Source organism: Callithrix jacchus, chromosome 7 (genome assembly GCF_049354715.1).
Source record: "Callithrix jacchus isolate 240 chromosome 7, calJac240_pri, whole genome shotgun sequence".
Taxonomy (NCBI): domain Eukaryota; kingdom Metazoa; phylum Chordata; class Mammalia; order Primates; family Cebidae; genus Callithrix; species Callithrix jacchus.
The window spans coordinates 36904693-36928472 of record NC_133508.1 but is presented as its reverse complement, the minus strand read 5'-3'; the positions used below and the strand labels follow the sequence as shown (position 1 = coordinate 36928472).

Sequence of the window (23780 nt, the reverse complement as noted above, 5' to 3'; positions counted from 1 at the left end):
AGGAGGCTGAGGCAGAAGAATCACTTGAACCTGGGAGGTGGAGGTTGCTGTGAGCCAAGATCATGCCACTGCACTCCAGCTTGGGCAACAGAGACAGACTGTGTCTCAAAATAAAAATAAAAATTAAAAAAAAACACAAACTTAGCAGCTAAAGATTTTTAAAAATTAAAAACTTAAAAAGGCCAGGCACGGTGGCTCATACCTATAATTCCAGCCTTTTGGGTGACCAAGGTGGGTGGATTACCTGGGGTCAGGAGTTCAAGACCACCCTGGGCAACATGGTGAAAGCCTGTCTCTACTAAAAAAAAATACAAAAATCAGCCAGGTGTGGTGGCAGGTGCCTCTAATCTCAGCTGCTCCAGAAGCTGAGGCAGGAGAATTGTTTGAACCTGGGAGGCGGAGGTTGCAGTGAGTCCAGATCGTGCCACTGTACCCCAGCCTAGGTGACAGAGTGAGACTTCATCTCAAAAAAAAAAAAAAGAGTTCTGGAAAGAGTGGTGATAGTTGTACAATAATGTGAATATGCTTAATGCCACTGAATTGTACACTTAAAATGATATGTATTTTACCACAATTTTTTACAATTAAATACAAAGTAATTCAAAACAAAGTGTGCAGTGTTGTCATTATAACTCAAAATGTGTCCACTATAAACTAGGCCTGCTTCATTTTTAAGTAAATATCCTCAATTAGACATTTTTAATGTTTTCTATTAAATGTTTACCAGTAATTGTTAAATGGCTTTCTTTCTGGTTGTAATGTTCCTCAGAGTTTTTCTAATTTTTTTCTTTTTTTTTGAGACAGAGTCTCATTCTGTTGCCCAGGCTGGAGTGCAATGGCTTGATCTCATCTCAGTGCAACTTCTGCCTCCCAGGTTCAAGCAATTCTCCTGCCTCACCCTCTCGAGTAGCTGGGATTATAGGTGCCCCCACCATGCCTGGCTAATTTTTGAATTGTTTTAGTAGTGATGGGGTTTCACCATGTTGGCCAGGCTGGTCTCGAACTACAGGCCTCAGGCGATTCACCCACCTCCGCCTCCCAAAGTGCTGGGATGACAGGCATGAGCCACCACACCTGGCCTCCCTGGGGTTTTTCTACTGAAAGCATTCCCTTTCCTCTCTCTCCCTCCCCTCTTCTCTACCTGCCCGGATGTGTTCATGAGTGACACGTGTTCCCATGTGCCTGTTTGTGTCTGCACAGTCCCACAGAGCTCTGACATGGCATGCACACATGCAGGGTGAGGATCAGGGCCAAGGAGGCAGGCCAGGGCTGGTTGCATCCCCCGGGGTGCTGAGGACAGGTGCATGGGCCAGAGGTGCTGGCCCAGCTGCTTACATGGGCCCAGCATGCTGTCAGTTGCATCGGTGTGCGTGAGGCACTCACATCAGCCCGGGACAATGTGCACATGGCTGATGTCAGGGGCTGCTCAGTGCCCAGGTCCTGGGGGGTGAGGAGCCCGGCAAGGGCCTGCAAGGCTCCCCCTGCCAATGTCTGGCGGCCAGCCGAGGAGGCACCAAGCACCGGCCCCACCCACCTCACCTCTGCTTGATCATAGTGAGAAGCTCAGCATGTGCTTGACACCCTCACAGTTACCGGGGTCTTCGTTGATGATGCCCACGTTGGTGTTCCAGGTGGTCCAGTTCACCTCATCCACGCTGCAGGGTGAGGGGTCAGGGCAGCCTGAGAGCTGGGACAGCTTCCTAGTCCAAGCGCTTTGCCCACAGGCCCAGCCCAAGAAGCACACAGTGGGTAGGGAGGGCAGAGAGGACTTGATTTTTGGACACATCCCCAAAGATGTGATCTCTGACCATCCCTGGATTCCCAGGGACTTTAAATATTGGATGGCAGGCTCTGACCCTGCTCACTAGATAGATGACCCCTTTGGGCACCTGGAATTTTCTGGAATTTCCTGTCTGGGCCCCACCAGCTGAGATCTCAGATGAGGCCCGTGCACACCCACAGCTGAGCTCTGGACGGGCCTCATCCCTATAGCTGGCCTTGGGAGAGCACCCCATGTTCATGACAGGCCCAGCAGGCCCCAAGGCAGCCTCTGTGCCCAGGGGGAGCCCCAAAGCTCCCAAGCTCCGACTTGGGTGAAGCCTGGCATTACCTGAAGCACCATCTGTAGTTGTCCTGGCCGTCAGGTGTGTACCCTACCTGCAGCAGCTTGCTGGAGTGGAAGGCCTTCCTCATGCACTTTAGGAAGCTCTTCTCTGTGTCCAGGATGGTGATGGCTCTCTGTGGGGAGACAGCAAGGGCAGAGGCCTGAGGGGCAGAGGCTGCATCCCAGGGCCCCGCGGCTGCCAGAACTCATCTCCCCAGGGGCTCTCTCAGTTCCAGATGCCTCTGGACCGGTATCCAGCACCCTCCATGCTGGCCTTGTTTCCCGACCCTGGCGGGGACATGCTCTATGCTGGGAGCCCAGCCTGGCCAGCCCAGACCTGCCCAGGTGCTACCAGTGCCTGCTGGGCCTACACAGGGTAGCCCAAGGCATGAAATGGAATGCCCCAGACCCCACCCTGAGGAGCTAGCTCACAAGAGGCTGAGAGCAGGGCCCTGGGTGAGACCGCCTGGGCCGGGTCCTGGCTCTGTCACTCACTGGCCATGTGGCCTTGTGCACAGATACCCAGCTTTGCTATGCCTACGCCTCAGTGCCTTCACTCAAAAATGGAACAGTATGGCCTGGCACAGTGGCTCACACCTGTAATCCCAGCACTTTGGGAGGCCAAGGCGGATGGATCACCTGAGAGTGGGAGTTTGAGAACAGCTTGGCCAATGTGGTGAAACCTCGTCTCCACTAAAAATACAAAAATTAGCTGGGCGTGGTGGTGGGCACCTGCAATCCCAGCTACTAGGAAGACTGAGGTAGGAGAATCGCTTGAACCCAAGAGGCGGAGGTTGCAGTGAGCCGAGGTCTCACCAATGCACTACAGCCTGGGTGACAAGAGCAAAACTCTGCCTCAGAAAAAAAAAAAGGGAACAGTAATAGAATCCATTTCCCAGGGCTGTTGTGAAAATTAAATGAGCTTAGGTAGGACAGATAATTAGTACAGTCCCTACAACAGAGAAAGTGCTTCTTAATAAGAACAAAACTTATTATTAGTAGTTGAGGATGCAGATGTCAGCGACAGGGCTCAGAAAGGTAGCTGGCAGCCCTGCCCCATGCTAACTGCTCCCCTGAGTCTGGTCTCTGATGCCCTCCTTACACCAGGCTCCTTTGAGGCGGACACCCTGTGGGCTGAGCCCTCTTCCTCCTTCCCTCCAGGACCACCCAGGCCACAGCCAAGCATGTGGTCTAGAAACACCAGCTGAGCTAATTTGCCCTGAGCAGATGCTGGCCAGGGGAGCTTGCTGGGAGTCCACGGAAGGAGGTGCTGAGGCTGCATCCTCCAGCCTGCTTGGGCTTCTTGCAGGGCTCACGTGCCCAGCTATGTAAGGCAGTGGACAGAGCACCTTTGCCCTCCTGGCTGCTCACCCGCCCCCGCCACCCCCCTTCACCTGCAGCTTCCAGATGTTCTTGCTCTCCTGCAAGATCTTGTTGACCGTCTCATCCATGAGGGCGATCAGCATGTTGCGCAGGAGGATGTAGGTGAGGATGACGTATGCCAGCAGCAGGATGATGAACACAGCCTTGAAGTCATAGTTCTCGGTAAACTCCAGGTCACCCATGCAGATGGTGAACTTGAACAGCTCCAGGCACGTGGAGTACAGGCTGTTGTAGGAGTTATCGGGGGGCCTGCAGCCAGGCCCCCACCACCTGTGCGATGTGAACTCAGTCGGCAGAGAGTTGTTCTTCCCATCTTCAATCAGTGTCACCACTGCTACAGGGCATGGGGAGGGTGGGGTGCTGCTGGATAGAAGCCAATACCCCAAGTCCCCTGACATACACCCTCCTGCTCAGCCATGTGGCACCTTTGTGAGAAGTTATTTTTAAGGCACTTCTTCTCTAAAACCATCAAAAAAATTTTTACAATATATTGTTTTATGAACTTTATCATCACCTATTAGAAAAATACATATATACATATATAAATCTATATGTGCAATGTGCATATAGCCACCACCTTTGTGCAGTGCACAACCTGCTTAACCATACCTGTCAGCTCTGGCTCTACACCTGCTTTGTCCGTCACACCCTGTCTGCCTGCATCCCTTAGAGGTCCATTATGCAACCCTGAGCACTGAGGAGCTCAGAGCAGACTGGCCTCTTCGGACATTCTGAATGCTTCTTTGGGAAGTGGGGCGCAGAGCCTGAGAGCTTCCGCAGCAGTTCTACCTACCAGTATCCACTAACCCCCACTGGCCCAGTAAGTCCCTTCTGTATCTACTGAAATGCAGGGCCCTCAGATCCAGCTGCCCATCCCTCCCAGCCAGAGACTCTAACGCAAACTACAGGGTGGAGACAGGGAGGGTGCGCCCTGTGAACCATGTAACTCTGGGACTTGGATGAGCATCAGAGCAGACTCAAGTGCCCAAAAAATGATGTGGAGGCTGTGCAGTGGCCTGTCATCCCAGCCCTTTGGGTAGCTCACACTGTAATCCCAGCTACTCAGGAGGCAAGGCAGGAGAATCGCTGGAACCCAGGAGGCAGAGGCTGCAGTGAACTGAGATTGCTTCACTGCACTCCAGCCCAGGTGACAGGCCAAGATTCCACCTCAAAAAAAAAAAAGTCATCATTTGGTCCGGTGATGGGATGAAGTGATTCAGGTAAGACTCATCAGTGGATGCTGACTCCTGGGTGAAGTCTGGCTATTCACACAGTCTCCCAATGTCTCCCTGAAAAGTATCCATTACAAAGGTAAATATAGTTGCTTTACAGTGGAAAAGTCTGGCCGACCCACAACACCAAGTCATCAAAACGAACGTCTCCAGAGGTGAGACAGACGTCATGTGACTCCCAATAACATGTACTGAAGGGTACACGGTGGCTTATGCTGGTAACCCCAGGGCTTTGGGAGGCGGAGGCAGGCAGATCACGGAAAAAAAAAAGTACTGAAGAAGACACACAGCGCTTCTTGATACTCTGGCTGAAAGCGCACATCTGGCTGTAATCATGAGGAAACCATCAGACACACCCAGGTTGAGAAACACTGTGCAAAACCACTGGTCTCTACCCATTACAAACTCTAAGGTCACAAATGACCAGGGAAGACCCAGGAACTGTCCCAGATAAAGGAGACTAAGGCCAGGTGCCTATCATCCCAGCACTCTGGGAGCCGAGGTGGGCAGATCACTTGAGGTCAGGAGCCTTAGACCAATGTGGCGAAAACCCTTCTCTACTAAAAATACCAAAAAGTCAGCCAGGGGTGGGTAGCACCCGTAATCGCAGCTACTCCAGAGGCTGAGGCATGAGAATTGCCTGAATGTAAGCTGAGATGGCGCCACTGCACTCCAGCCTGGGCAACAGCATGAGACTTTGTCTCAAAAAATAATTAGTCAATTAATTATTATTAAATGAATTAATTAGTCAATTAATTATTAAAGGAGACTAAAGAAGCATAACAATGGAATGGAATGTATGATCCAGGATTCTCATTTTCTGCTAAAGATCTTCATAGGACAATTGATGAAATTGGAACAAGGGCTGTGGGTTCGATAATAGCATGAATCAATGTGACCTTCCTGCCCGTGATCCTTCAGCTGTGTTTATGTAAAATAAGTTATTTCTTTTGGGAAATACACACTGAAGTGTTTTGTGGTAAAGGGCTGATCATATCTGCAACTTACTCTGAGTCTTTTTCACGTGGGGCATACATGTGTGTGTGTGGGTGCACACGAGTGTGCAGGGCTGGAGAAAGTGATAACATAAATGTGATAATTTGGGGGAATCTGGGTGAGAAGTACAGAGAAGGTATTGGTTCTATTCTTGCAACTTTTCTGGAAGTCTGAAATAATGTCAAAATTAAAAGTTGAAAAAAACAACTGAGTCAAAATGTTATACAACAGGCGAGCACCCTGCTGGCCTGGGAAATTACTCACAACTTTTTTTTTTTTTTGGAGGTGGAATCTCATTCTATCACCCAGGCTGTGATATCGGCTCACTGCAACCTCTACTTCCCAGGTTCAAGAGATTCTCCTACCTCAGTCTCCTGACTAGCTGGGATTACAGGCATGTGCCACCACACCTGGCTAATTTTTGTACTTTTAGTAGAGACGGGGTTTTGTCATGTGGGTCAGACTGGTCTCAAACTCCTGACCTTGTGATCTACCTGCCTCGGCCTCCCAAAGTGCTGGGATTACAGGCTTGAGCCACCATGCCTGGCCTGCTTAAAATATTTTATGAATCACTTGTCCAAGTTCTACGGCTCATTTCAGTGTGTCCTCTGCCCAACCTCTCTGTCACCGCAGACATGCACCTGCCTACCCTCCTCACTCAGCTCCTGGCAGAGTCTTCAGGAGGCCCAGGCAAGCAGGAGCCCCAACCTCTCCACAGCCCTGACCAAGCCCATTACCCGTGGAAAACCCGAACAAGAAGACAATGTAGATGAACATGAAATGGCACAGGTCTCTCAGGATCATCTGCAGGAGAGAGGGGGCTCATTCGAGCCAAGTCCAGGCCCAGGAGGAGCCAAGGGGAGGGCCGGGCCAGTCAGCCTGGGGGTGCATCTTGAGAATGCCAGGAGGGTTTGGTTTGCTGGTTCTCAGCTTGGGGGTCTTAAGGGAACATCCACCCTTCCCACATAGCCTTTGTTCTGGTCCGGAGATGGAGGCCTGGTATGCAGAGGAGTCAGGTTTCAGGATACCCCCCCACACACAGCTGGGTCAAGGCCAGATTGCTTGATTCTTGGAAAATGGGCTGGGAGCTAAGCCAGCCCCTTCCAGGGCAAGACAGAGCGGATGGGTGGAGTTCATGGGACAGCATCTCCCATGCCCACAAGGTAAGTGGGGTCTGAGGAGATCCCCTGGGTCAGAGGGCACCCACCTTCTCTATCATGACAGCATAGATGCCCATCTGCTGGAAGCCGTGGGTGTAGTACAGCATGTTGGTCCAGCCCAGGGCCAGCGAGAACACCATGGAAGCCACGTACTCCTTGCGGTGGCTGAAGTACAGCACCACGGTGGCCAGCATGAGCAGGGACTGCACAAAGTTGGGGGGGAGGGGCAGAAAGCTCCATCACAGGAAACTGGGAGGACAGGCGCCCCCAAAACAAAAGGTTGCAGGCTGCTCAGAGCCCAGACTGCAGGGGCTAGGGATAGGCTGCCCTGATTCCTTCAGCCCAGGCATTCTCTCTCTTTTTTTCAGGCAGTCTCACTCTGTCACCCAGGCTGGAGTGTAGTGACTCAACCTTGGCTCACTGCAAACTCTGCCTCCTGGATTCAAGTGATTCTCCCACCTGAGCCTCCTGAGTAGCTGGGACTACAGGCACCCGCCAACAAGCCCAGCTAATTTTTGTATTTTTAGTAGAGACGGGGTTTCACCATGTTGGCCAGGCTGGTCTTGAACTCCTGACCTCAAGTGATCAGCTCGCCTCGGCCTCCCAAAGTGCTGGGATGACAGGTGTGTGAGCCACTGCACCATCCACACTGTTCTGTAATGGTGCTTTCACTCATCTGTCCCCTCCTAAAGCAGTGGTTCTCAACCAGGAGCGATTCTGGCACCACCCCCCAAACAAGTGAGGGGCCTTTGGCCACATCTGGAGAGGTTCTTCATTGTCAAGACTGGGGGACAAGGACGAGCTCTAGGCACCTGTGAGGCCAGTGATGCTGCTAAATATTCTAAAAGGCACAGGGCAGCCCCCACCACCACACTAAGCATTATGCAGTCCAAAATAGCAACAGCGCCAAGGTCAAGGAACCCCCACCCCGTTAAAGACAGGAAACTCCCTGAAGGCAGGGACCATGTCTGTTTCATCCAGTATTCCAGGGCCAACCTCGTGTTTGGCAGATGGATGGACAATGAGCAGAAAGGTGAACAAGGGTATTCTTACTTAGATTGTGATTCATGGCACAGTTCGTCCATCCCTGGCACCTGGCACAGAGTGGCCCTCAGGATTCGTTCATCCCACAAGTATCTTTTTTTTTTTTGAGACAGAGTCTTGCTCTGTTGCCAGGTGGGGGTGCTGTGACGCAATCTCAGCTCACTTCAACCTCCGCCTCCCAGATTCAATCAATTGTCCTGCCTCCACCTCCAGAGTAGCTGGGATTCCAGGTATGTATATTAACCACGCCCAGCTAATTTTTGTACTTTTAGTAGAGACATTTTGTATTTTTCACCATGTTGGCCAGGATAGTCTCAATCTCTTGACCTCGTGAGACACCCCCACCCCCTGGCCTCGACCTCCCAAGGTGCTGGGATTATAGGCATAAGTCACCCTGCCCGGCCCACAAGGATCCATGGATCCTTCAACATGTTCACTGAGGTCCCATTATGCGCCAGGCCCACCTGTGAGGGCTCATGTGATAACCGACTGCTGTCGCCTGGGACTGGACTGGAAATGAGTGCAAGTGTCACTTACAAAAGCATCTCACTGTAGCTGTCCACAAACAAGGTCTTCAGTGACAGCCACCTCTGCAGGAAGTACTGAATCTGCAGGTAAACAGACAGAGGAATGTCCCCAGCAATGCTTGACGTGGCTAGACGGCCAGCACTCAGACGTTTCCTAAATGGCGCCATGATGGGGTGGTGGAGCGTGTGAAAGCAGAGATTGTGGAAAGGGTGGGATGGCATGAATCAGGCCAATGGGGTAACACTAGGTGACCCTGCCAGTACAGATTGCTAAAAGTACACAGTGGAGCTGGGCACGTTGGCTCACGCCTGTAATCCCAGCACTTTGGGAGGTTGAGGAGGGTGGATCACAAGGACAGCAGTTCAGACCTTCATCCTGGGTAACTCGGTAAAACCTTGTCTCTACTAAAAATAAAAAAAATTAGCCGATGTGGTGGCGGGCGCCTGTAATCCCAGTTACTCGGGAGGCTGAGGCAGGAGAATTGCTTGAACCCAGGACACGGAGGTTGCAGTGAGCTGAGATTGCACCACTGCACTCCAGCCTGGTGACAGAGTGAGACTCTGTGTCAAAAACAAAAAATACACAGTGGATTTACAAATATACCCAGAAGTGCAGACAGGAAGGAAAATCATCAAAATGTTATCAGTTGTGTACTGAGTTGCGCAAATTTTTTTCTTCTTTCTAATTGGTGCTTTTTTCCTAATTTTTTTTTCTTTTCTTTTCTTTTTTTTGAGACAGAGTCTTGCTCTGTCACCAGGCTGAAGTGCAGTGACGTGATCTTGGCTCGCTGCAACCTTCACCTCCCAAGTTCAAGCAATTCTCCTGCCTCAGCCTCCCGAGCAGCTGGAACTACACTTGCGTACCACCACGCCCGGCTAATTTTTGTATTTTTAGTAGAGACAGAATTTCACCATGTTGGCCAGGATGGTCTCGATCTCTTGACCTCATAATCCACCTGCCTCAACCTCCCAAAGTGCTGGGATTACAGGCGTGAACCACCACACCTGGCCTTTTCCTAATTTTTTTTTTAAGACAGGATTTTACCATATTGGTCAGGCTGGTCTTGAACTCCCAACCTCAGGTTGGATTACAGGCATGAGCCACCATGCCTGGCCTTTTCCTAATTTTTTTAACGAGATCACTACATTGCCCAGGCTGGTCTCAAACTCCTGGCCTCAGCCTCCTAAGTAGCTGGGATTACAAGCATGAGCCACTTTTTTCTTAATTTTTTCATTCCCCAAGCATACTTTTTTCTTAGTTTTAAGTAAGCGTTAAAATAAAAATTCTTGTAAGAAGCTGCCACTGTCAGCCAGGAGTCCTGTCCAGGACATCCCCACACTCTGCTCCCTCCCACAGGTCAACCCCGCTCTTGCCAATCCTGCCACACTTTGCTACCTACTGTGGCATTGTGCTTTATTGTAATGTGAACTGTGAGTGTGAAAAGAAAGACAGTTGGCTTTCTTGGTCAGACCAGCCTGACCAATATGGTAAAATCCTGTCTTTTAAAAAAAAAATTAGGAAAAGGCCAGGTGTGGTGGTTCACGCCTGTAATCCCAGCACTTTGGGAGGTTGAGGCAGGCAGATCATGAGGTCAAGAGATCGAGACCATCCTGGCCAACATGTTGAAATCCTGTCTCTACTAAAAATACAAAAATTAGCCGGGTGTGGTGGTGCACAAGTGAAGACAAAGTTCAATGACAGAAAAATCCCATTAAGATGAGGGACTTAAAAAAAATGGGTATAGCTTACACCAAAAACACTGGGGGATAAAAATCACGATGGAGCCTGGTGTGGTGGCGCCTGCCTGTAGTTCCAGCTACTCCAGAGGCTGAGGTGGGAGGATCACTTAAGCCCGGGGGACAGAGGTTGCAGCGAGCCATGATCATGCCACTGCACTGTAGCCTGGGTGACAGAGCAGGACCCCATCTCATAAAAATTAAAATTAAAATACTACAAGGGTTCCTGGAGCAAAAAAAAAAAAACCCACGATCACCTCAAATTCTCATTCAGACATTTTTTATGCATCTAAGTTTCACTCTTCTTTAAAGAAGCTGAAACTAGAAATCTTAGATGATATAAATACGGTGTTTGCAAGAAAGGTGATAAAAAATCTGAAACAGTGGGTCCCACATTCAAAGAAAAGATTATTCCTGCATTACAAAAAAAAAAAAAATGGCCTAGGATTCCACGTTTGAATTTCCAGTTAAAAATAAAACAATTCCTTACCAACACAGTGGCTCATGCCTGTAATTCAGCATTTTGGGAGGCTGAGGTGGGTGGATCCCTTGAGGTCAGGAGTTCAAGACCAGCCTGGCCAACATAGTGAAAACCCGTCTCTACTAAAAATACAAAAAAATTAGCAGTGGGTGGTGGCAGGTGCCTGTAATCCCAGCTACTAGGGAGGCTGGGGTAGGCGAATCACTTGAACCCAAGAGGCAGAGATTGAGGTGAGCTGACACTATGCCACTACACTCCAGCCTGGGTGACAGAAAAAAAAGAAAAGGCAATTCTAGTATGCATGGAGAGTTCCTTCATTGCCCAGAGCTTTCACAGACTGGTTTGATTAATTAAATAACTACCAGTCATGATCCTCACTTAAGAGGCCTCCACTCTGCCTCTGTAATTAAACATTACATTCTGTGGAGAGGCCCGAGTGTCTCTTTTCAAGCTTGCCTGTCTTGGGCCTGTGGAGACGCCTTGAGCACCCTCCCGCCCCTGCCGTGACTGCCTGAAGGGCTCTCATCTTTGGCTCAGCATCTCTGAGCTCCCCAAGCAGGGCCATTAGGTGTCTGATGAATAAAAAAGTGAGTGAGTGGTCAGGGCTGCTCTTGCCTTGGTGATAATGGAAACTCATAATGTGGGAAGGAAGACTTACCCCTCAGAAAAAGAAATAGACTCCTAACACAGGCGGAATCTCTCCAGTAACTTGGAAATAGTCTTCAGTGTTTTCCGTCTTAAAGGGAGGCTGTGAGATGCAGAGAAGTTGGTTACTCCATGTAATCATTCATCCATTCTACAAACACTGACCACGTACCAAGCCCTGGGATGCAGACATAGCTCCTGTCCAGAAGGCACAGCCTCCATCAGGGGAAGGACACACAGAGACAGCGTGTTATTAGGGGAGCATCTGCCAGGAGGACCCACTGTGGACCTGATTCTCAAAAGTGGCAGCCTCTAGGTGCCAAGCAGAGCATCTTATAATGCTGTGCTGCCTCCCAAACAGTGTACCGGCAGGCCTGGAGCTCCTCCTGTCTGGGAGCAGGGTGATGGACAGGTGGAAGCACTCTCACAGACCCCACGCCATACACATCCAGCTGCCCCCCAGCCCATGGCCAGCTCCTGGTCTCCCACAAGTGTCAGGAATGCCCACTGACCATGGAGGGAGGGACCATCTGCACACATGCATGGGTTTCACCCTTGTGTTTCAGTTGCCATTTCCTGGAGTGGGTCACCATCCAGATTTCATAAACACTAGTTCACTAGCTTGCCTTATTAGCACATGTTTCTCTTAAAAGGAAGTCATTATGTGGCCTTAACAGGTGGATAGAAATAGGATTTCATGCAATTATGAAGTTGAGTTTTTAAAGTAAATTTGCTTCTGGGCGTGGTGGCTCACACCTGTAATCCCAGCACTTTGGGAGACTGAGGCAGGTGGATAATTTGAGGTCATGAGTTCAAGACCAGCCTGGCCAACATGGTGAAACCCTGTCTCTACTAAAAATACAAAAATTAGCCGGGTGTGGTGGCACGTGCCTATAATCCCAGCTACTCAGGAGGCTGAGGCCCGGGAATCACTTAAACCTGGGAAGCAGGTGTTACAGTGAGCCGAGATTATACCACTGAACTGCAGCCTAGGGGACTGAGAGAGACTCTGTCTCAGAAAAAATAAAATTTTTTTTAAATAAAGTAAATTTTCAATGTGCCCTGGAAACAAAGGTAGCAAATTAAGTGCCCTGGGTACGGCATGTGAAGGAGCAGTGCAGGAGTTTCAGGAATTCTTGGCTCTTGGCAGAGGCAAAAGTCTGGTCTTAGGCTGATTTGATGCATGGCCCAGGGCCTGGCATGGAAGTGCTCAAAAGTCTAAATCCAGGAAATTAATAATGAGCAAGTGAGTTAATAAAAGAGGTCAGGCAAGCAGGATGATGATGGGCCCTGGGCTTACACCAGGCACATCCCTGCGGACCCCCAGGCCAGGGGTGAGCCATGTCCCAAGCCCGAATTCCTGCATGCTTTCTCTTTTTTTCTTTTCTTTTTTCTTTCTTCTTTTTCTTTTTTTTTTTTGAGATGAAATTTTGTTCTTGTTGCCAAGGCTGGAGCATTACAGTGAAATCTCAGCTTACCACAACCTCTGCCTCCTGGTTCAAGCAATTCTCCTGCCTTGGCCTCCAGAGTATCTGGGATTACAGGCATGAGCCACCATGCCTGGCTATTTTTGTATTTTTAGTAAAGATAGGGCTTCTCCATGTTGGCTAGGCTTGTCTCGAACTCCTGACCTTAGGTGATCCCCCACCTCAGCCTCCCAAAGTGCTGGGATTACAGGTGTGAGCCACCACACCAGGCCCATGCATGCTTTCTAATCAAGCACACCTATTTTGCAATCAGGGACCTGAGTGACCACACACTCAGCCCCCAGAACCTTAGGTTAAAGGAGAGAGACTGAGAACAGGGAAGGGGCAGTTCCCCAGTGCAGCCTGAGGTAGGGAAATGGGCACAGGTGAATCCTCCATCGCTCCAGCAAGCCAGGAAGGAGTCCAGGGCAGAGCCTGGGCCTGGGGACAGGGAGGTCTCCCCGGCATGTCCACGCCCCTTCCCCACCACCCGCAGCCCTGCCCATGAGGCTGAGCCTCTGGCCGAACCAAGCCGACCACTGGCCTGTAGTAGGTGGCCATGGTGAAGACGATCATGTAGAGACAGTAGATGAAGAAGTTGAAGTAGAAGATGCTTGATGAATATGTCCTACTTGTCCTGCAGGAGTTGGTTCAGTGGCTCCACCAAGAGCATGTTGTGGTGATTCTAGAGGGAGCAGAGAGAAGTGAGGTTCCCTCCCTCAGCAGGAGCAGCCTGGCACACCCATGCCAGCCTGTGGTGCTCCCCACAGCTACGTCACCTGCACAGTCCAGGCAGGACTGCCCTCGACCCACAGGACAGCTAAGGCTCACCAGAGGTCTGAGCCAGCAGCAGCCAGAGCCCGGGGCTAGTCCTAGCACTGCTGCAGCTCACGGAGGGACTTGGCCTCTTGGCCTCAGTGCCCCCAAAGGCACAGGGAATGGGGTGAAAGTGACAAGCTCTAAGTGCTCACTGAAGGGCCCACAGCACTACCCAGCAGGCTGTGCCCACGTGTCTAATAACTCACTCCCGAGAGCCCTCCGTAATAGGAAGTAGTTGGCTCAGATGGAGCCTGGCATGGGGGCTGAGGGCAGGCAGGAGAGAGCCTTTGGGTCCTCACTTCTCACATTTCCAGCCTGGGTCAGGCAGGGCGGCAGGGAACTAGGAGGCCCTCCTGCAGGGGGAGAGCACGATGCCAGATGCCATCATTACAAATATGCTTCAGGGCAAATGTCTCATATTCAGAGATTTTGATAAAGTTCAAATAGGCTGGGCATAGTGGCCCACACCTGTTATCCCAGCATTTTGGGAGGCTGAGGCAGGGGGATCACCTGAGGTCTGCAGTTCGAGAGCAGCCGGGCCAACATGGAGAAACCCCATCTCTACAAAAATATAAAAATTAGCCAGGCATGGTGGTGGGTGCCTGTATTCCCAGCTATTCAGGAGGCTGAGGTGGGAGAATTGCTTGAACCTGGGAGGCAGAGGTTGCAGTGAGCCAAGATCACGCCATTGCACTCCAGTGTGGGCGACAGAGTGAGATTCCATCTCAAAAAATAAGATAATATAATAATAATAAAATAAGTTCAGCCAGGCGCAGTGGCTCATATCTGTAATCCCAGCACTTGGGAGGCCAAGGTGGACAGATCACCTGAGGTCAGGAGTTTGAGACCAGCCTGACCAACATGGTGAAACCCCATCTTTACTAAAAAAGCAAAATTAGCCCAGCATGGTGACAGGCACCTGTAATCCCAGCTACCTGGGAGGCTGAGGCAGGAGAATCACTTGAACCCAGGAGGTGGAGGTTGCAGTGGGCCAAGATCATGCCAATACACTCCAGCCTGGGTGATGAGAGCAAAGCCTTGTTCCAAAAAAAAACTATAAGCCCTACCATGAAGTAAAAAAAAAAAAAGTTGTATATTCTGTATAGCCTGATCCCATTTATGTGAACAAAATGAAACTACGCATTCTGACGTAGCATCAAAGGTGGGTCCGTTTTGTGTGGGTACCTCTACAACATTTCCATTTTGACGAGATGATCATCGTGTGTGCTTGCTCTGCTTAGGGAAAACTCAGTGGGCGTGAATGGGGATCTGAGACTCCAGGGCCTGGGCCCAGGCAGTAGTTTTCATTCATGAGATGTCAGCTGGAGCTGGAGCAGGGGCTGGGGCTGGGGCTGGGACTGGGGCTGGGGCTGGGGCTGGGGCTGAGATTGGGCTGGGCTGGGCTGGGGCTGAGATTGGGCTGGGATGGGGCTGGGATTGGGCTGGGACTGGGGCTGGGGCTGAGATTGGGCTGGGATGGGGCTGGGATTGGGCTGGGACTGGGACTGGGGCTGAGATTGGGCTGGGACTGGGGCTGGGGCTGAGATTGGGCTGGGCTGGGGCTGGGATTGGGCTGGGACTGGGACTGGGGCTGAGATTGGGCTGGGACTGGGGCTGGGGCTGAGATTGGGCTGGGATGGGGCTGGGATTGGGCTGGGGTGCAGAGGCCAAGAGGCCCTCCTTGGCTTGCCCAGCCACTCACAGGGGTCTCACTGCTGCTATAGGTGATCACCTCCAGCACCGAGTTCTTCTCAGACGTGTCAATGCAGGACAGGTTGTAGAGCAAGGAGTGCACAGGCCCATAGGCCCACTTCATGAACTTTCTGGACAGGTGCCTGCACTCGGGCTCCTGCATCTCCCTCTGGAGAATATAGGCCAAGACCTGCCCCTGGGGATCAGGAGTCCATCAGAGGCCAGCCAGGGCCCAGTCCTAGACAGCACCCCAAAAACCGCTCTGCTTTCCAGCCCAGCTGGTGGCCCCGCCCAAGCCCCAGGCGAGTCCCCACCCTCTTCCTGACCACCATTAAGATCAACCAGCAGGCTGGGCATAGTGGCTCATGCCTGTCATCCCAGAACTTTGGGAGGCCGAAGTGGGTGAATCACCTCAGGCCAGGAGTTTGAGACCAGCCTGGCCAACATGGTGAAACCCTGTCCCTACTAAAAATATAAAAAATTAGGCAGACATGGTGGTGGGCACCTGTAATCCCAGCTACTCAGGAGGCTGAGGCGGGAGAATCGCTTGAACCCAGGAGGAGGAGGTTGCAGTGAGCCGAGATTGTGCCATTGCACTCCAGGCCTGGGCAACAAGAGCAAAACTCCGTCTTAAAAAATAAAAATAAAAAATCAACCAGCCATTGCCTCAGATGCTACCTGCACTACAGCAGGCCCGGTATTGCCTCACCACAAGCCTTAGCTCTACTATCTTATCATGAAGGACGTGGTGGTTCATTCTCAAAAACCTCAAGCCAGAAAGAAAGAGAATGCAAGAAATGAGAGCCAGGTGGAGTGGCTTCTGCCTATAATCCCAGCTACTTGGGAGGCTGAGGTGGGAGGATCAGTTGAGGCCAGAAGCTGGAGACCAGCATTGTCACCTAAAGCAGTTCCTGCTTGTCATGGAAAAACACCAACAGCTTTTTCTCTTTCTTTTACTTTTTTGAAACAGAGTCTTGCTCTGTCACCCAGACTGGAGTGTAGTGGCGCAATCTCAGCTCACTGCAACCTCTGGCTCTTGGGTTCAAGCGAATCTCCTGCCTCAGCCTCCTGAGTAGCTGGTATTACAGGCATCTGCCACCATACCTGGCTAATTTTTGTATTTTTAGTAGAGACGGGGTTTCACCAGGTTGGTCAGACTGGTCTCGAACTCCTGACCTCAGGTGATCCACCCACCTTGGCCTCCCAGAGTGCTGGCATTACACTCGTGAGTCACAGCACCCACCACAACAGCTTTTGTTCTGTCCCACCCTAGACTGTCCCACCTCCAATGCTCATCACCCCACCCCACCATGTCTTGTTGCTGATACTCAGAGCTGGAAATCCAAAATGGTCACATCAGCCATGCAGGGTTCTGCCCAAGGCTCCCAATTTCTCGGACATATTCTAACAGCTCTGCAGGCTGGTGCGACAGAATCAGAGTCCCACATGCACAGAGAGTGATGCCGGCCTCCGCAGCGAGCCCACAGTCCCCTCCCACGCCACCGTCCCGGCATTGCAGCAGCCTGGGCTGAACTCCTTCTACCCTGATCTTGCCTGTCCCAGCAGCCAAAACCAGCGGCGTCATCCTCTTTTTGTTGGTGAGCTCCTCCAGCTTCAGTGTGCGGTGCAGCCGGGCCCCCAGGATGAGAAGCTTGTTGTACATGCTCGTCACAAACTTGGTGTTGTCAGCCACCTCCACCAGGGCGTGCAGCATCGTGTTGCCCACCGAGTCCCAGGAGCCGATGTCAGCTGGCTGCCAGGAGTTCTGCAGCAGGAACTTCATGATGACCAGCTGGTTGGTGCAGGTGGCCCAAGGACAGGGGCAGCTCACCTGCATGAACACAGGCCCAGGTGGGCCTCAGGAGGGAGATTTAGCTGTCCCTGAGCCACCCGCCAGGATTCCCTCTGTCTCTGCCCAAAGCTCCCTCTAACAAAAGCCAAAAAGGCAGGGTCAGCCACAGTTTCCCTACCGAAGTAGAATCCCGGCCGCCCTTCGGTTTTCCTGAAGAAGTCCCCTGAACTTCCTGAAGAAGTTGGCTGCAGCCTGGACGTCTGCCCCGTTCTCCACCAGGAGGGTCACCAGTGCCATGTTCCACCTCTTGATGGTGATGTGCAGTGCTGTCTGGCCTGCAGAGGACGAGCATGGTGGGCTTGTGATCACAGTCCTGTGGGGCTGCCTGGGCAGGTGCTGGGAAGGGCTCTGGGCGGGCAGCAGCTGCTGCCGAAGGATCTGGGCAGAAAGTGCGTGGAAGACCCCCCACTACAGGAGGCCAGGCCAGGATCCCACAAGGGGCCCAATGAGGCCCTGAGGCAGGAGATCCCTGGGAATACGAGATACCAGTTGGAAGCCAGAGGAGTCAAGGTTGCCTCTGGGGCAAGGAACAGTCACAGAGAGAAAGGCTGGAGGCTGTGACTTCCAGGGACAGGGACCTTCCAGTCAGTGGGGGAGGCAGGGACTTCCCAGGGCCAAGGGAGGAGACATCAGATGGGGGAGGCAGGGACCCCTAGGATTCGGAGCCACCAACGCAGTGGCTGGGACAGGGAGTAAGGAACCCAGGGGAGCCAGCAGGCCCAGGCACAGCCATGCCCTCCTGGCTCCCTGTGTGCTGGACTGAGCTGTGCCCGGCCCACTGCCCTCCTCACCCCTGTAGTAGCTGTCAGTGTAGCTGGCATTGATGACTCCTTCAGGCTGTCCGTCTGCCTCGAAATCTCCTGGAGCAGGGGCATGTTGTCATTCTGCCCGCTGTGAAGGTTGAGCATGGCCTTCAGCAGACAGGTCTTCCCCGTCTCCAGGTCTGAAAGACAGAGAGAGGGTGGGTCAGGCCTGCTGGGGCTGGGGCCCTCCCCGGAGCCCAGGCCGGGGTCACCTTTGAACTTGCTGTCCATGAGGTGCTTCTTGCTCTTCTGCAGGAACAGCAGCAGGCTCTGTAGCTCCTGGCAGTTGTTCTGAGCCACGGCTTCGAAGATACTCCTGCAATCATAGAGCCTGAGGGTCTTCTCAGTGCCGGCAGCGACAGAGTCCTGGGACAGCTGCCTGCAGGCCAGAAAACGCCCGTCTCATACCCTGGTCTCTGCTCGGCCTTCAGTCCTTCGGAGCTTGTCAAGGACACACAGGTAACCCCAAGGCAAACTAAAAGGGGAAAAAATGACATAAAAGCTACCCCTCTGGCTGGGCACACTGGCTCACACCTGTAATCCCAGCACTTTGGGTGTGGTGGCTCATGCCTGTAATTCCAGCATTTTGGGAGGCTGAGGCAGGACAATTGCTTGAGCCCAGGAGTTCAGGACAAACTTGGGCAACACAATGAGATCTTGCTTTTACAAAGACATGTTTTAAAATTAGCCAGGCATAGTGGTATGCACCTGTAGTCCCATCGATTTAGGAGGCTAAGGTGGGAGGATCTCTTGAGTCTAAGAGGTAGATGCTGCAGTAAGCTTTGATCACACCATTGCATTCCAGCGTGGGTGACAGTGAGATCGTGTCTCAAAAATAACAACAAGGTTGGGCATGGTGACTCATGCATATAATCGCAGCACGAGGCGGGTAGATCATTTGAGGTCAGGATTTGAAGACCAGCTTTGTCAACATGGTGAAACCCCATCTCTACTACCAATGCAAAAATTAGCCAGGCATAGTGGCAGGCACCTGCAATCCCAGCTACTCAGGAGGCTGAAACAGAATTGCTTGAACTCAGGAGGTGGAGGTTGCAGTGAGCAGAGATCACACCATTGCACTCCAGCCTAGGCAAGAGTGAGACCCTGTCTCAAATATATAGAATGCTAGTCAGCCTTAAAAAGGAATTTTGTCACATTCTATAAGGATAAGCCTTGAGAATATTATGTTAACTGAAAGCAGTAACCAACTTCATATTTTCAGTAGTGAAACACACAAACAGAAAGTGGAAGCGTGTTTGTCCAGGACTGGAGAGAAAATGAAATGGGCAAATGTTGATGTGCTTGAGTTTTAGTTTTGAAATATGTAAGTCTGAGGGTCTTTTTTATAATAATGTAAATATGCATACGACTAGTGAAACATATAGTTAAAAAAATTAAGATGGCAAATTTTATGTTTTCACTGCAATTTTTTTGGGGGGAGACAAAGTTGTACTGTCACCCAGTTTGTAGTACAGTGGTGCAATCAGTTTACTGCAACCTCAGGCTGTAGTGCAGCGGTGTAATCACAGCTCATTGCAACCTTGACTCTGCAGGTTCAAGCAATCTTCTCACCTCAGCCTCTAGACTAGGCACACACCACCACAACTGGTGGGTTTTTGTATTTTATCTCCATAAGGTGGGGTTTTGCCATGTTGCCCAGGTAGGTCTCAAACTCCTGAGCTCAAGTCATCTGTCCACCTCTGCCTCCCAAAGTGCTGAGATTACAAGTGCAAGCCACTGTGCTCAGCTTTCCTTGCTTGTTTTAAAGGCTGAAGCTGGGCGTGATGGCTCACGCTTGTAATCTCAGCACTTTGGGAGGCTGAGATGGGTGAGTGCAGGAGTTTGAGACCAGCCTGGCCAACATGGTGAAACTCCATCTCCACTAAAAATACAAACATTAGCCAGGCATGCTACTTGGGAGGCTGAGGTAGAATTGCCTGCACCTAGGAACTGGGGATTGTAGTGAGAAGAGCAGGAACCACTGCACTCCAGACTGTATGACAAGAGCCAAACTGCATCTCAAAAAAAAAAAAAACTAACAAAAGACTTACATTTCCAAGTAAAAGTAAAGTACCAATGTCATAAAATAAGACTCTATACAAAATAACCATTTTGGAATAAATCATATTATTATTTCGATATATGATGAAGACAGTTGATGAAATTCTCATGACACCTTTTTGCCTGCAATAAACTTGAACTTGGAAATGATTTTATTTTTTACTTTGAGGAAATTTATATTTTATTTAAAAATTAAATTATGTTAACATGTAATGGGTTTATTATTATTTTAAAGGAGTAAATAAAGTTTTTTAAATTTCTCAGTTTTAATTTCTTTTTTTAAAAATTATACTTTTAAGTTCTGGAGTACATGTGCAGGTCATGCAGGACTGTTACATAGGCATACACATGCCATGGTGGGTTGCTGTATGTATCCCCCGTCACCTATATTAGGTATTTCTCCTGATGTTATCCCTCCCTAATCCCACCACCACCTGCTATCCCTTCTCTAGCCCTCTCCATGCCCCAACAAGCCCCAGTGTGTGATGTTTCCCTCCCTGTGTCCATGCGTTCTCATTGTTCAACACCCACTTATGAGTAAGAACATGTGGTGTTTGGTTTTCTGTTCTTGTGTCAGTTTGCTGAGAATGATGGTTTCCAGCTTCATCCATGTCCCTACAAAAGACATGCACTCATCCTTTTTATTGATGCATAGTATTCCATGGCGTATATGTGCCACATTTTCTTTATCCAGTTTATCATTGATGGGCATTTGTGTTTGTTGCAAGCCTTTGCTATCGTAAACAGTGCCACAATGAACATACATGTGCATAGGTCTTTATAATAAGATGATTTATAATCCTTTGGGTATATTTTAGTAATGAAATTTCTGGGTCAAATTGTGTTTCTATTTCTAGATCCTTGAGGAATCGCCACACTGTCTTCTACAATGGTTGATCCAATTTACACTCCCAACAACAGTGTAAAAGTGTTTCTATTTTCCCACATCTTCTCCAGCATCTGTTGTCTCCAGTTTTTTTTTTAAAGATCACCATTCTAACGGGCCTGAGATGGTATCTCAATGTGGTTTTGATTTGAATTTCTAATGACAAGTGATGATGAGCATTTTTTCATATGTTCATTTGCTATATAAATGTCTTCTTTTGGAAAGTGTCTGTTTATATCTTTTGCCCACTTTTTGAAAGGGTTTTTTTCTTGTAAATTTGTTTTAATTCTTCATAGATTCTGTATATTAACCCTTTGTCAGATGGGTAGATTGCAAAAAAATTTTTCCCATTCTGTTGGTTATTGGTTCATTCTAATGATTGTTACTTTTGCTGTGCAGAAGCTCTTCAGTTTAATTAGATCCCATTTGTCTATTTGGCTTTTGTTGCCATTGCTTTCGGTGTTTTAGTCATGAAGTCCCTGCTTATGCCTATGTCCTGAATGGTATTGCCTAGGTTTTCTTCTAGGGTTTTTATGGGATTTTTAGATTAAAATTTCCAAAATAAGATGGTAGGGGGAAAGCGTTTAGTAGATATAGTCTCCCAACACTGTATTCAAGGCATTGGCAATCATCAGTGTCTACATTTTATTTATTTAATTTTTTTGAGACAGAGTCTTTCTCTGTTGCCCAGGCTGGAGTGCAGCGGCACAATCTTGGCTCACTGCAAACTCCGCCTCCCTGGTTCAAGCAATTCTCCTGCCTCAGCCTCCCAAGGAGCTGGGATTACAGGTGCGTGCCACCATCCTCAACTAATTTTTTGTATTTTTGCTAGAGATGTGGTTTCACCATGTTGGCCAAGCTGGTCTTGAACTCCTGGACCTCAGGTGATCCACCCATCTTGGCCTCCCAAAGTGCTGGGATTACAGGCATGAGCCACTATGCCCAGCCTGGTGTCTACATTTTAAAACAAATCTTCTTCTGATTATAAAATAAATGTGTGCTCATTTAACTGTAAACTCACTCTTAATGCCAACACCTTTGAACAAGCATTGTTAACGTTTTTGGTCCATTTATTTCCATTGTTCTTCTGTACCATGTTTTTAAGCAAAACTGAAATCATACTATGATTGCAGTTTTGTTTGTATCTGCACTTAACTGGTAAGTCACCAAATTAAGGTCACCAAAGCATTTTCTATCTGTTACCCTTAAACACTACATTTTATTTTACACTCTGATGGATAGACTTACTTTATTATACCAGGGTAGTGAAGGCAGAATGGAAGTGGAGACAGCATGATCTTTAGAAAATATAGACTAAGTCACATCACTCACCTATTTAAAACCCTTTAGTGGCTTCTACTGAATTCAGTATCAAACACAAACTCCACAGGGTGGCCCATATGAGCTAGGCCCAGCTCTCTGAACTCATCTCCTGCCACACCAGCCTCCTTCCTTCTCCTCTAATGAGCCAAGTTCATTTATGCTTTGAGACTTTTGAACTGGCTGTTCCCATGTCCTACTAGTTTTTCCACAGATATATCCCCATCTTATCACTTCATGTCATTCTGGTGTCAGCCTAAATATAGCTCATCAGTGAGACCTTTCTTAGTTGGGCATGGTGGCTCATGCCTGTAATTCCAGCAGTTTGAGAAGCCAAGGCAGGTGAGTCACTTGAAGTCAGGGATTTGAGACTAGCCTGGCCAATGTGGTGAAGTCCCATCCCTATTAAAAATACAAAAATGAGGCCAGGCTCAGTGGCTCACACCTGTAATCCCAGCACTTTTGGAGGCCAAGGTGGGCAGATCACCTGAGGTCAGGAATTCAAGACCAGCCTGATCAAAATGGTGAAACCCTGTCTCTACTAAAAATACAAATAGTAGCTGGGCATGGTGGCAGGTGCCTGTAATCCCAGACCTCTCAGCCTTGCGGTTCTGTCACCACGCCCAGTTTAGGATTCATTCCTGGGCTCCAGGAACTGCATAACTTTGCTAGTTCCTCAGGCAATCGGTGGGGTCCCTGACCAAAGCCCCAAGGATGCCCTGAGCTATGTGTCCACAGTGGCCTGCCCTGGTGGAAGCCCAGTGGAGGGGCTCTGTTTCTTCAGTTCACTGTAGACATGTGGGTGTTTCATGGCAGACAAAAATCAAGACTCCACATTCTTCTTCTTCCAGCACCTCCTCCTACCCCACAAAAATGAAATAAAACCACTAATAAGCCAAGGAGGAGAGCTGGAATCCGGCGCCTATGAAAGACACATATTGTTCTAGCCTCAAGACAATTTCACACCAATTTAAATGGCTTTAAATTCCTTTCCAAAGCTCTGATGTCCAAATTGAAAAATAATTTTCCTTTTTGATCAAAAGCCAGCAGTTAAAGAAGCAGAACCTGAAACTCCTAGGAGCTAATGAGTTCTCACATGTGCACAAATATTGCATTTGTCTGAACACACACACAGCAAAAATCTACCCGTTTCTGGGAAGGTCATCTCAACTCTGTCGCAGAGTTTACTGTGGGTCACTTTAGAATGCAGTTATTATCACCACTAAACAGACTTCCCAGCCACAAACAGCTGGTGCTAGGCTGCTGATTTCTGAGCCAAAGAAAGTCTCCTTTTTTGCAGAAAACTGGCTCAGGGCCTGAGGGTGGCTCGTGCCCCAGTCTTGGCACCGAGGGAACTGCAGGCACCGCTTCACTCAGGAGCTGAGGGCTTCGACCCAAATGGAAGAAAGGCACCTTCCTCACACAAGTCTCTTTCAAGAAAAAAGAGCAGTGGGGGCCCGGCGCGGTGGCTCACGCCTGTTATCCCAGCACTTTGGGAGGCCGAGGCAGGTGGATCACGAGCTCAAGAGATCCAGACCATCCTGGTCAACATGGTGAAAACCTGTCTCTACT

The 23780-nt window shown here is 49.7% G+C and overlaps 1 pseudogene; it reads right to left on the bottom strand.

The window, feature by feature from the left end:
* Nucleotides 1–1549: 1549 nt before the first annotated feature.
* LOC100407323 (transient receptor potential cation channel subfamily V member 1-like) lies at nucleotides 1550–23373 on the bottom strand (annotated as a pseudogene).
* Nucleotides 23374–23780: the final 407 nt, after the last annotated feature.